The following is a 12,622-nucleotide window of genomic DNA, read 5'->3' as shown; positions in this document are numbered from 1 at the left end:
AGCATCTTATTGTCTGAACTGCCTACTTTCTGCTTCTGACTTCTGTAAGGCTTCCCTTAGTTGTTCCACTTCATGCTGTAATCCCTCTTATTACCCATTGGTCCTCCTGCAAGTATTTTTTAGATCACTTCTTTTGGACTTGTAACTACACCCCAAGGGTTCACTCAAGTGTTCATTTTTTTATCTCTTCTCAAGCTCAGTGGCGTGGGTACATCTATAGAAGTATGTATACTAGTGTGATTGGCTGGGCCTGGCGAGCTCATTGCCACAATTGCTAGGACAGAGATCAGCTTCTCAGATTTTTGTTGTGACTTGGGTATAGTGATCAACTTCAAGATGTCAGATCTCACACGCAAGCAGAGGGTAAAGTACTCTAAATGTGCTGGTAGGGTCGTCCCTTTGGATTCTCGTATCGGCAGATTTAGAAAGGCTGCACAGAAGTTCCTGTCTTGGCAGGAACAACCTGCTTGGCAGTGCCATGCTGTTCTTGGTCACCTGTCATCATTGTAGAACTGGTCCCTCAGTGGCAGCTTCACCTTCTCATCCTTTAGTGTAGGATGAAGGTGAATTAGTCTCCGGTGAGAGACCTACCTTTCTCTCTTCTTCCTCTGTCGGCTAGTTAGACGAGAGGTGCCTCTCTTTAGGGGGCACCATTGAACACTCCTCCTGAGGTGCTCTTGTTTTTCTGATGCATCTGGGAGGGATAGAATCCACACCTGGAGGAATGTTCATTGAAGGTGTGTGGGATCAGAACATCAGACATCTCCACATCAATTTCCTGAAAAATCAAGGCAGCTTTTTTAGTCCAGCAAGAATTTTAGGACAAATGGTGGGGAGCTTCATGGTGTTGGTGAGTGACAATACTATGATAGTGGCAAACATCAATGACCAGTGGGGGCCTGGTACCCTTCCATCCATACTGGTTGATAGTGCAGGTACAAGAGTGGGGAGTAGCACACTTAGTGGAGCTGTCAGCCAGGTAGATTCCAGGGTTTTGGAATGAGGTGGCAGACAAGCTAATTCGCCATAGCCTGGTGATACGGACAGAGTCCCTACACCAAGACATTGCAGAAAGACTTCAAGTTTTGAGGAGTCCCATCCATGATCTCTCCATAGCCAGTACAAGAGAAGTTAATGGGATACGGCTCATTTGTGCTGGACTGTTAGTTTCAATGGAGGACGTTTTTTCCAGCAAAGAAGGGACTTTTTAGAGGCTTACACCTTCCTATCAATTATTTTGTGATTTCTTAGGTAATCAATAAGGCTCTGATCCCTCCAAATTTCTGCTTGACCCTGGTAGCTCCCAGTGGCCACATGCCATGTGGTTCCAGGACTTGCTGGCTATGTTTTACAAGAGAAATTTCTCAGTGGCATAGCCCTCTTTGCCAGCTGCACTTTTAGTTGTATCACCAGGCAGTGTAGGTGATGACACTTCATGCCTGGAGACTATCCAGCACCTATGGCAGAGAGAGAGAGAGAGAGAGAGAGAGAGAGAGAGAGAGAGAGAGAGAGAGAGAGAGATAGAGAGAGAGATAGAGAGAGAGAGAGAGAGAGAGAGAGAGAGAGAGAGAGAGAGAGAGAGAGAGAGATTTGTTTCTCAGCACATAAAAAGATATTTGGATACTTGTGGAATATTCAGTGTCCATGTACCAAGGCAAATGAATTATCTTCTGTAGTTGGTGTAGTTAATAAGGTATCTCTCCATTCAGAGCTTCTATTCAGCAGGGAGCAGGGTTTCTCACCCTTCCTCGCCATGAGAAACTTCTCTTTGTCTTGGCTATTAAGGGCAATAGAGCTGCCCTTGGCCAAGTCCTTTAGTTTGAAGGAAATGAACTGTCTTCTGTGGTTGGTGTAGTTGATGGGGTATCTCTCCAATCAAAGCTTCTATTCAGCAGGTAGTGAACTTTCTCACCTTTCTTTGCCATGAAAAACTTCTCTTTGTCTTGGCCATTAAGGCAATAGAGCTGCCCTTGGCCAAGTCCTTTGGTTGAAGGAAATAGATCTCTCATCCCCATGAAGGACTTTTGCACTTCTGAGAAGCTTTGAACAGTCTTGCCCACCTGGGGAATTCAGACTCCCAAGTGGGTTGCACTTCACATCTTGAGCCCAGCTCGCACACCGTATGAGCTGTTGAGAAGATCATCAGACTGAGTCCTGATTCTAAGACTATTATTAATATTTGCTTATCCTAGCTTCGGTGAAGAGAGTAGGTGAACTTTATGGCCTTCAATGCTAAGCACTCAGGGGGAAGGGAGTCTGTTATGCTCTGAGTTGGTCACAGAAAATTACGTAGGGACGTTTTCTTTTCCGGAGATGCAGGATTCCTTCCTCAGCTCTTACAGACCAGGAAGGTATCCCAGGTGAGTAGAACCAACCAGTCAGTTCAGAGATATACTGAGACTCCACCCTCCAATGGGTAAGTCTCCTATGTAGACTGAATGTTAGTATTTTTGTGAGAAGAAATAGCTAATTCTTTAAATAATTTGTTTTTTCTTAACATATAAACCTGAAGGTCTTTACATTTATGTCCCACCTCACCCACCCCTCATTCTAGTACCTGGATGGAGGGAAAAGTGGAGTCCAGACTGATAAATGGGAAGGGCTTCTCCCCCAATGTCAGTAGTTTACGACTTTGTCTGCTAGTTAATGGCCGTTCCAGCCGAAAGTTCACAAGTTAAATCCTATGTAAAGACCTACAAGTTTGTATGTTAGGAAAAATTCAAAGTATATGCTGTAAAAATATACTATTTTTGCTTCCTGACACCTTATACTACTGTACTCTCTTTTTTTGTCCATTCTTTGCTTGTTCTAGCTTGCATAGGACCTCACTTTCAGTAAGGGTTTGTGGAATGCTAAAGGTAGGTGCACTAGAAGTGTTGAGAGAGCAGCTTCTCCTTTCAGGAGACTTCAAGGATGGGTATTTTTTCAAATATACACACATCCTTTCAACCTCTCAGGCGTACCTCCACTTTCTCCAGGGGGTTGGGGGAGGGGTGCTATAGCCTAAGACTTCCTGTCACTTCCTCCAAAATCTCACAAAGAGTCCAAGATAGCATCAGACTGAACTCTTTTGTGAAAAGTTTACTTTCTTGTTGTGTTCCAGTATTGGTTGGTATTGGTGAACACATTGCTGTCACCATAGGATAACCTTTTTTTCTAGCGTTTAGTGGCAACATATGGTTTTTTGCCTATTTCCCAAAACAGAGAGTAAGCACCTGGGAAGGCTGGTCTATGACAGCAGCAAGAACCTTTCCTTTTGATTCTTGCATTAGCAAACAAACTCAGGTAGGTTGTATGCAAGTTCCTGTTGCTTCAGGGACAATTTGCTTGACATGTCACTTTTTTTTCTTTTTTCTTTTTTTTTTAGGGACAAAGCAAATTTTAAAAGTACAAAGTTTTATTTTTGTGTACCTGAATGGCCCATCTCAGCCACCCCTCTCATTTGATATCTGAACCAAAAGGGGAAGTGGAGTGCAGACCAACAGCTGGGCAGAGCTTCCCCCTTCCAGTCTATAGGGATGGCATAAGTCAGCTTTTGTTACATTGACTTACAGCATTCACTTAGAAAGTGAATGGGAAGTCAGTGTTGTGCATAGGACTGGTCATTTCCAGTAGAAGCCTTTCAGTCTTAACTGATACAAGTTGATGTGACTAAGAATTTCCTTATCTTCAGAAATAAGGCTTAAGTATGATTAATGGGATTTTGATCTAATTTATTGTTAAGAGATTCAGTTGTGAGGCATTTTACTTCATTACAAATCATTAATAGGAATACAGTGGGGCCCCCGTATTCGCGTTCTCTGGATTCGCGGACTCACACATTCACGGATTTCTATCGGGGACGTTTCCCCACATTATTCGCGGAAAATTTGCACACTTGCGGTATTTTTCTATGAGAAATATCCACAAATTCCTGGTTTTTTGATAAATTTCATCATAAAATGCACTTTTTTTGACAAAACTATTAGAAAAACCAAGTATGAAAATTTTTAGTGGGTATTCTTGAGTTTTAACTAACAAAATAGGCTGTTTTTAGCATTTTTATACGGGTTCCAAACATTTGTCGGTTCTAACTATTCACGGGGGGTTCTGGTACGCATCCCCCGTGAATACGGGGGACCACTGTATAATCTTTGTAATTCCTTTTAATCAGTTTGAGGAAGGCATCTGGTTTCCAGTTGATGCCAGAAGATTTATCCTATTGTTAAGACCTCAGTTTTGTTTGGTATGAAAAATACAAATTAATTAAAAATTTGTCATATTTGTGTAATAATAAATGGCAAATTTTTAAAGTAATTTATAATTTTCCTGATAGACAAACCTGAAGTTCTTTACATTTACATTCCACCTCAGCCACCCTCATTCTGGTACCTGAGCCAAAAGGCAAAGTGGAGTGCAGACCAACGATTGGGTGTGGCTTCCTTCCTACCATCTGTAGTTAATGACCTTGTCTGAAAGTTAAATGGCCATTCCAGCTCACATTTGCAAGCTAAACCCCTATGTAAAGAAATTCAGGTTTGGGTGTTATGTAAAATATGAATTACGACTTTAAAAACTTGTTTTTATTTTACTTTCATTTTTCCTTGGTGCAGCGTTGACTTGCATGTTGTTATTTATTTTTTATTTTTCATGAGATTTATCTTTTTCACACTAGAAGTCAGCAATAGGTGGTTTTCTAGTATTCTTATAATAGTACATATTGAAATAAGAAAAAGATTAATAACTGTAACCTCTCTTTCCTTTGTAATTCTTGACCTTTCATTTTGTAATATTGCACTTTGTATTAGTAATAGCTGTACTATACATTGCAGAGCCATTCCGTAACTGATGGCAGTAGCCTGAGATATATGTTCTTGAATGATATGTGGAAATTGGAGCAAGACAAAAAGAAAGAGGTTGAACATTGTTAAGTAGAAAAGTTTCAGAGGAAAGTCTTGAAATGTAAAATGGAGAAAACATTGCAAGTGGGGCAAGAAACTTTATTACTATTAGATGTAGTGGTCAAGGTACACTGTGTTTGGCTGTAAATGGTAAGTAGATGTATATTATATTTAATAATCACTGCCTGTAAGTGGTAAGCAGATGTATATTATATTTAATAATCACATACCTATGTATGAACTTTATTTAGCAAGCTTTATAGAAATCTTCAGTTAGGGCATTATGAGAGCTTAAAGGAAGCAAATTTTATAGAAATCATCAATTATTTACATTATAAGAGCATAATGGAATTGACATTATAAAAGCATAATGGAAGCTTCAGTGTGGCAGCCACAGTTTGAGGTCTTTTTGTGTTAGCAATGTAAACATCTTGATTAGAGTAAATTCAGTCTTTAAATTGCAAGTGTCAGTATATGTGAATAGTTGTATGTAACAATTTTCATGGAACTAGCACATTAATAATTATATTTTTCCATTTCAGCCATGATTGAGAAAATTGATCGTATTGTGTATACCATCATACACATGCCAAACTACACAGAAAATAAGAAGAAAAGCTTACTTGTAAAACTGGTCCATTCCCCATCATTGAAAAATGGTGGTACCCTTGAGCAGTCAGATGTTGTTGCTGTGTTTGATACCTGCATTAGTATCATCACTACAGAAGATAATGAAGGAACAGCTCAGCTTGCTGTCTTTGCATTTAATAGCTGGGCAGGACAACACAAAAATTACCTTAAAGAATACTTGACCCCTGAAAAAGTCAGTTATGTATTAAGTGGACAGACAAATAATGTAATGATTATTGGTTGGTTAAAAGAAACACTGTGTCATTTAATAAAAGATGCAGACACTATAAGCACATTAGGACCCTATTAGATGGAGTTTTTGCAGACAAAGTTAAGGGACTTTGGAGGTAACTCGGCCTTTGTTGCTGTACTAGCTGACTTATATGCTGCTTGTCCAGCCATTCTTCCACAGCCACATACAAGATTGACTTTTACCGTCACACTTATGAATTGTGTGGCTTCCTTTCCAACTCCAACAAAAACAGAGGTTGTAGGCCATATGAAAAGTATAGGAGGACTTATTAATATGTTATGGAATGGGCTGCGTCTGGAGGACATTTTGTACTCATTACATGCAATGTATGCAATAATCTCAAATGCAGGTAAGCATTTTATTTTATGTATGAATTTTGGGAAATTGTTTTCATCTTTCTGCCTTATGTGTACAAGGTATATGTACTATATCCCAGTTGAAAGTAAACTTTAAGTATTGTAATTGAGTGTGTTCATATACTGTATAATACAAATCAGTGGTTTACTCAAGTTTTACTGTATTGTCTCCCTGTAAGTTAATGAGATAAAGCAATTCTTTTTTACTTAAGTACATTTTAGTCCCCTGCCCAACTACACTACATTTCCACTCTTTGTCAACCCTTCCACTATTGTAGAATACTATTGGCTTGTGGTATGAAGAAGCCATTTAAAAATCAAAAGCATCAGTTCAGGAAGTGGACTTCTCCAGATTCTGAATGTGTGGTTTGAGCTCTAGTAACTCTCACCTCAACAGTCAGTTGAGCCATTGAAATCTGATGATGATTCATAAAAGATGGTGAAATTGTTAAAATGATGGAGTTCTTGAGTCCATGGAATTTGCTCTTGGGTTATATTCTAAAAGTGCCTCATATTTGGAGGAGTGTTTCGGTGTAAATTATTGAAATTTATCTGCTTTTGTTAATTTTTGTCTTGAAAATATGAAAAAATGTTGTGGATGGAATTGAAGTTGATATTAAATACTAACTGTTGGAAAAGCAGTTGTTCAGTACTATTTGGACCATCCAATAGGTTTTATTGTGTTCTCTCATATTGATACTTTGAGGTTGTTATTTCTCAATGACAGCTATCCAAAGCAATTCATTGTGAGAAGACTACTAAAAATTAGTTGATCATTATCTGTTTTATTGGAGTTATTGATTTTTCATTTCACCTTATGGTATCACAAAAACTTTACATGCATGCCTGTATGTGTGTGTTTACATCACATTTTTCTGTTTTGCTTGGCTTGATTGACTCTATGGTATTTCATTACAAGTTTAATTGACTCTAAATATGATTGCCGCTGATATCATAACATTACTCGGGTATTTTATCACTTGATATTTCTCTCTCTCTCTCTCTCTCTCTCTCTCTCTCTCTCTCTCTCTCTCTCTCTCTCTCTCTCTCTCTCTCTCTCTCTCTCTCACACACACACTTTGCACACAATTGCATTTATCTTTTGGTTTAATAGAGTAAAAGAAAAATACAAAATACAGTAAGAATATAAATGATAATAGGATGAAATATAAATTAAAAAATCATAAGTTTAACAACAGGAAACAAGCTCCATCAATTCTAATATCTACTAGCCCTCTTCACCCATCAAACTGCATCCCTACCCCCTCCCAGCTAGGGAATCTGTTCCCCTGCTCCACCCACCTTCCAAAAAAACCCCTTCTCTACGCAGTTTTACTGCTCATCCTCTCCCCTTGGTGCCCAGCCATCAGACCCCCCCCCCCCCCCCCCCCCCCCCCCCCCCCCCCCCCCCCCCCCCCCCCCCCCCCCCCCCCCACCCCCCCCTCCCCCCCCCCCCCCCCCCCCCCCCCCCCCCCCCCCCCCCCCCCCCCCCCCCCCCCCCCCCCCCCCCCCCCCCCCCCTCCATGGAAACTTCTTGAGGTCCCATCCCCAAAAACCCTTTCTCAGTCTGAGTGCTAGCAGTGTTACCAATGTTTTCCTAAGATAGTGCAGCATTGGCACCATTGGAGAATGTCTTCTTTCAATTTTTCAAAAGATATATATCATACTTCTATCTTAGGGGCCTTGGTCTGCAGTCCAGGTATGTTTGATGATGTTGAGTTTCAGATCCTGGCAATCTTGATAATTGAAGGATTACTGTACATCAAATTCTTTCCCTATACAAAAACAGAGAGATTGTAACCAGGCGGCAGTTAGTTTTATACAGGCATTTGTCAGTGTCACTGCACACTTTTCACTTCCTTTGAAGCCATGTTTTCCATACAATAAATTAAAAAGGCTGCAGGCATAAGACTGCACATATTTTACTAAGAGTCCAAAATAATGTATGTACTATTTATCTCGCACAACTATTGGCCAACACCCTTGCAGCTCCATGGGCTAGGGCTCTATTTCCACTACAGTTGCTGCATGATATCTAGTAAACTGCAGCATCTGCTCCTTTTTTATTTAAGTATACGTTAATGAGTGAACTCCCAATGGATTTGGGGTAATAGAATAAATGGATTATTGTCTGTTGTTAGTGGGACCTCTTTAGTATATTCTGTTTGCTTGATTAATAGCCTTCATGATAATATAAACAATGGGTAAAGCAGTTGGCGTGTCTCTCAAAGGTATCTTGCTAAATGTCTTGGAGCAAAATAACAAAAAGATTTGCTCCCGAAAAGGTTCCAAAATGCGTCGGTTAGGTTTAGATTAATGAAAAGGGAGGATATCATAATTACAAATCTGATAAAGATGAGACGATAGTTCTTTTAGATAAGGAGACATACATCAATAAATTTCAAGAACTTTTAACTGGGTATCCCACCAGGGGACATTGGAATGTTTACATTTGTCAGAATTCTTCATGCTATCCTTATCCAGATGGTGTGAATTAATAATTGTGATTATTTTGGCTGATTTTCTCCTGTACAGTATTGTGTTAGCTATGAAAAATACTAGTTTATTAAAAATTTGTCATTTTATGTACGCAACTTACCAAGTAGTTACATAGCTACAGTTTCTAAATCCATTGGCAGCTAGAATTTTTGAAATTCACAGTAGCGCTAGTTTGTTTTGGTCAGGTGATACTCCCTGCCCTTTATTGGGGGGAGAGAGGAACCAACATGGACGAAATTCAGTTGTTTCTGCCGGCTGGTACTGTTAACACAGTTCAGCAGCAGCGGAATTTTTGGAATTACTTTGCCGTCAGTCATTTTTGGAGTTAATTGGTGAAGTCCTCTTAAATATTGGTATCCATTTCGGCGATATTTAGCTATTTAGGTATTCATATAAATAGTTAGATTTTGCTCCGAATTAGTCTCTTAGTATTAGGTTATTCTGCAAATTTAGGGATAAAGACTGTAGTTTTGAGTTGCATATCAGTTCTTCTGTTATCATTTACTCACCCCAGTATTGTCCTTCCAGCAGATAATAACCCTCCCCTCTTACTCCTCCCGTGTTCCCCTTTATCAACTTGTATTCATCACCTTGCGACAATTTGCGCGTACCACCCCCTCCCCCACAAATAGCTAAAAATGCTTAGAACTGCCTATTGTTCATACGTGAACAAACCTTCGGTCTTAACAATAGGATAATTTCTAGCGGCTAGCTGGATCCGGTTAAAAAACAGGTGAAAGCAAGGAATCTTGTGATATCTGGCACGCATGTGTATATCGGGTGAAGGATGGTCGATGACCATTCACCTGCGATCACACATCAGTCTTTCTTTGACTGTCTGGGCGAGAGTAGTGTTTACCTCTCTTGGCCTTTACCCGGTTCATTGCCCGTTTCGTGTGTGTGTGTATGTGTGTTTGGGAGATATTATGGCTTCTTCTGCTCCTTTTCGGCCTCGTCAACCTGTGTGCCCCGGAATTCCAGGTTTTCCAGGTTTTTGTCTTTGGCTTCGGCAGCGGGTGACCACAACGTCGTGCAGTAGGTGCCGTTCTGATTTTTGTACTATAAATCCTTGCACAGGATGCCGGGCATGGCCTTAAGAGCAGTGGAAGTCATTTTATGGGACGAGAGAACATTGGTGGGTTTTGCCTCTTCCTTCATGGGAAGGTTTCTCACCCCTTTCTGATGTTTCGTCTCCTGTACTATCAACCCCCATAGTAGACTAGTTCCTGGGACTCCTCCCTTTTCTTCCTTTGATTCATCACTGGAGGTATTGGGAGGCCACCAGGCTGATGCTTGTAATGTCGCCCCGTCTTCTTCGGGAATTATTCTGATTCCTGGGAAGAGGGAGGCTTCATTTTTTCATCATTCTCATTTTTTCCAGAGTTGGTGGCATCCAAGATGCCGGCGATTGGAAGACGCTCGGGCTAGGGGGTACCTCGTCCTGGAGGGGTTGCCCGCTTTGGAGGCTTGTTAACCCCCCCTCCTCCTCAGGCTGTCCAGGCCATACCCCCTTCTCCCGGCCTCGTCTTCGTGGCTAGTCGAGGTCAGTAATCTTGTATTGCTCCGCCAGTGACTGCTGCCACTTCTTCGAGTCAGAGGGAAGCTGTGACATCACGGGATCCATCATTGTGTATTCATCTGTCAATGGCATCTGATTCCCCTTCTCACCGTGGGGAGGCCGTGACGTCATCACCGCTTGTGATGTCACTCTCATCGATGACGTCTCTCCCAGTCATCATCTGAGCATTACCTCTCTCCATCATGACGTCATCTCTGCCGCCCCGTTCGCTACTTCTTACTTCCATGTCATCAGAGCCTTCTCTTGCAGATCAGTCTGAGGTTATATGCCAGGCAGTGCTGAAGAGGTTGGACTCTGTTTTGGATGTTAAGTTGGCTGCCTTGTCGGTTGGGAGCATTGGAAGGAAACTCATTGCTTTGTCCTCGCTTCCTGCGAAGAGATCGCTTGCGGAACCAGTGCTATCTTCTCCCTCTTCCCCTTCTGCACCACGTTGGCGCATCAAGCGTTGAAAGACTAAGAATTTTGCTCTTTCTCCGCCTACGAGGGAGGAACTACGAGGATGTGTTCTCAAGATTGTTGATGTTTTGGAGTGTTAGTGGCTTCGTCTTGCATTGATTCACGGGCGTGTTGCAACTTCCCCCGTCTGTGCACATCTCAAGTGTTGCAACCTCCCTCATCCATGCACATCGCGAGCTTGTTACAACCTCCCCTGAGAGTGTAGTGTATCTTCCATTGTGTATTCTGCAGTGGCTGCTTCGTCCTCTGCATCGAATCATGGGCATGTTGCAACTTCTCTGGTCCGTGCACATCTTGAGTATGTTGCAACCTCCACCGACCATGCATATCACGAGGATGTCGCAACCTCCCCTGTCCGTGCACTTGATCCAAGTGCTACTTCTTCTCCAAGGCCTATTCGTCGCCGTAAAGATCTCAAGCGCCTGGCAATAGGTCGAAGGTGGTGAGCTTGAAGTTGCTGCAGCAGGAGTGTTTGGCCTGCCCCTCTCACTGATGCTTCTTAGAGTTCGATTCTCGAGGATTCTTCTTTGATCTCGAGTGTTCAGGATTCCTCTCCAACTCACGTTCGTAAGTCTGCCACGCCCGTGACCATTCATGGACATGTTAATGAATCATCTGTTGGAGGAGAACGTAGTGATGTTCGTATTGTTATAGTGGGTTTGTCTCAAGAGGCGACCATGGACCCAGCCCGGAAAGGTTAGTTGGTGTTTGTTCCGACACGTATTACAAACACTCGGTCCTTTACTTAGGGAATTATGGCCGTTGAATCTTGAACAAGGTGGTTAGACAGTAACTACCGTGGGGCAGGCTAGCCTGTCCGGATGTAAACGCTCTACTTGCTTTTGGCCGTCTTCCGATGAAGACGTGTGTTTGTGAGCTCCGGCTGACTGGTCGTTGATCTTTTTTCCTGGTGGGATCCTTTTGGTTTATTTTTGTTTTTTAAATAAATGTGTATATGGTGTTTGATATTAATACTAAACAAACGTTTGTCCTTGTTTTTCAATTCAATATACACCCCCACCATTCTTTGTGATAGGCCTTTTTTTCTGGCTCAGCTCGTGTCGCTTGCGCGAAATATCCTTTAATCTATTATTTCTAGGGTAAATGTACTAACACATACCAGAGAATAAATAAAATAAAGAAAAAGGTCAGTATAACTGACTCGCTCACCCTCTAGGAGGGTGTCGGTATGAACACTAGGCGAGTGAGACCACTACCACGAGCCAAATGCCAATAGAAATCTCCCACTACAAAACCCTCCAAGAGGGGAGCCGTCCCATAGAGAGAGCAGCTCGTACTACTACTATACACCATCCCATGCTTTGCGACTGCTGCGCCTCTAGTGGCCATCCTTTTCAGTTAGCTCACACGAGGTCGCACGTGCTTATTTTTCTCTCTGTGTTTTTCGTGCCATTTCTTCGGATTTTCGATATGGAGCGTGCAGCTATTGCAGCAGCTAAGTTAAGTACTCACATATATACGGTTAACGAGTTTTTTCCGGCCCCGAGGCAGTATTTGCCGTTTTTTAGGTATAGATACGTTCTCGGGGGTCGGAAGCATGGCAGCATGCCCTGCGCATGTCGGGTTCGTTCTTGGTCTTCCATACCTAGAACATCCCTTATTATTTACGCTCTATTTGATTATCCGCCTTATTACGTCTACTCAGTGGTTATACGCGCATGTATTTCCCCGGAGGAGAAAACCTTGTGTAGGCTTTTCTTCTAATCCAGACCCTAGTCTAGGTCCTTTGTATTGGCCCCTGACTAGCTTTGAGTGGTAGACTCTCCTTCGGGCTAGTCGCACACTCCTGGATTTTTTCTCCTGGCTTTTTACCTTCTTTCTTTCATTGTATTATATATTTATATGTTTTGTTATTGTTTGGTTAGTGGCGTCTGGCTTAGCCTTGGCCCTGGCTCGTAGAGCCTACTACCGTTGATCAGCTCGGTCGCTTCCTCATAGCTTCTCTCTG

At 42.0% G+C, this 12,622-nt stretch overlaps 1 protein-coding gene and 1 long non-coding RNA gene across 3 annotated transcripts in view; one reads left to right on the top strand and one right to left on the bottom strand.

Moving 5' to 3' along the window:
• Positions 1-5,807, top strand: part of LOC135224577 (uncharacterized) — a 39,914-nt gene extending 34,107 nt beyond the window's left edge. The window contains exon 3 of the long non-coding RNA XR_010316768.1: positions 5,423-5,807. This is a non-coding gene — a long non-coding RNA (uncharacterized LOC135224577). The remainder of the gene's footprint in view (positions 1-5,422) is intronic.
• The window catches only part of LOC135224575 (ubiquitin carboxyl-terminal hydrolase 38-like), a 476,208-nt gene that overhangs the window by 396,833 nt on the left and 66,753 nt on the right, over positions 1-12,622 (bottom strand). The gene's annotated exons all lie outside the window — the stretch shown is intronic.

The sequence above is a fragment of the Macrobrachium nipponense genome, chromosome 12 (genome assembly GCF_015104395.2).
Source record: "Macrobrachium nipponense isolate FS-2020 chromosome 12, ASM1510439v2, whole genome shotgun sequence".
Classification (NCBI taxonomy): Eukaryota; Metazoa; Arthropoda; class Malacostraca; order Decapoda; family Palaemonidae; genus Macrobrachium; species Macrobrachium nipponense.
Note: the sequence above shows the minus strand (reverse complement) of the source record. Positions and strands in the feature narration are given on the sequence as shown.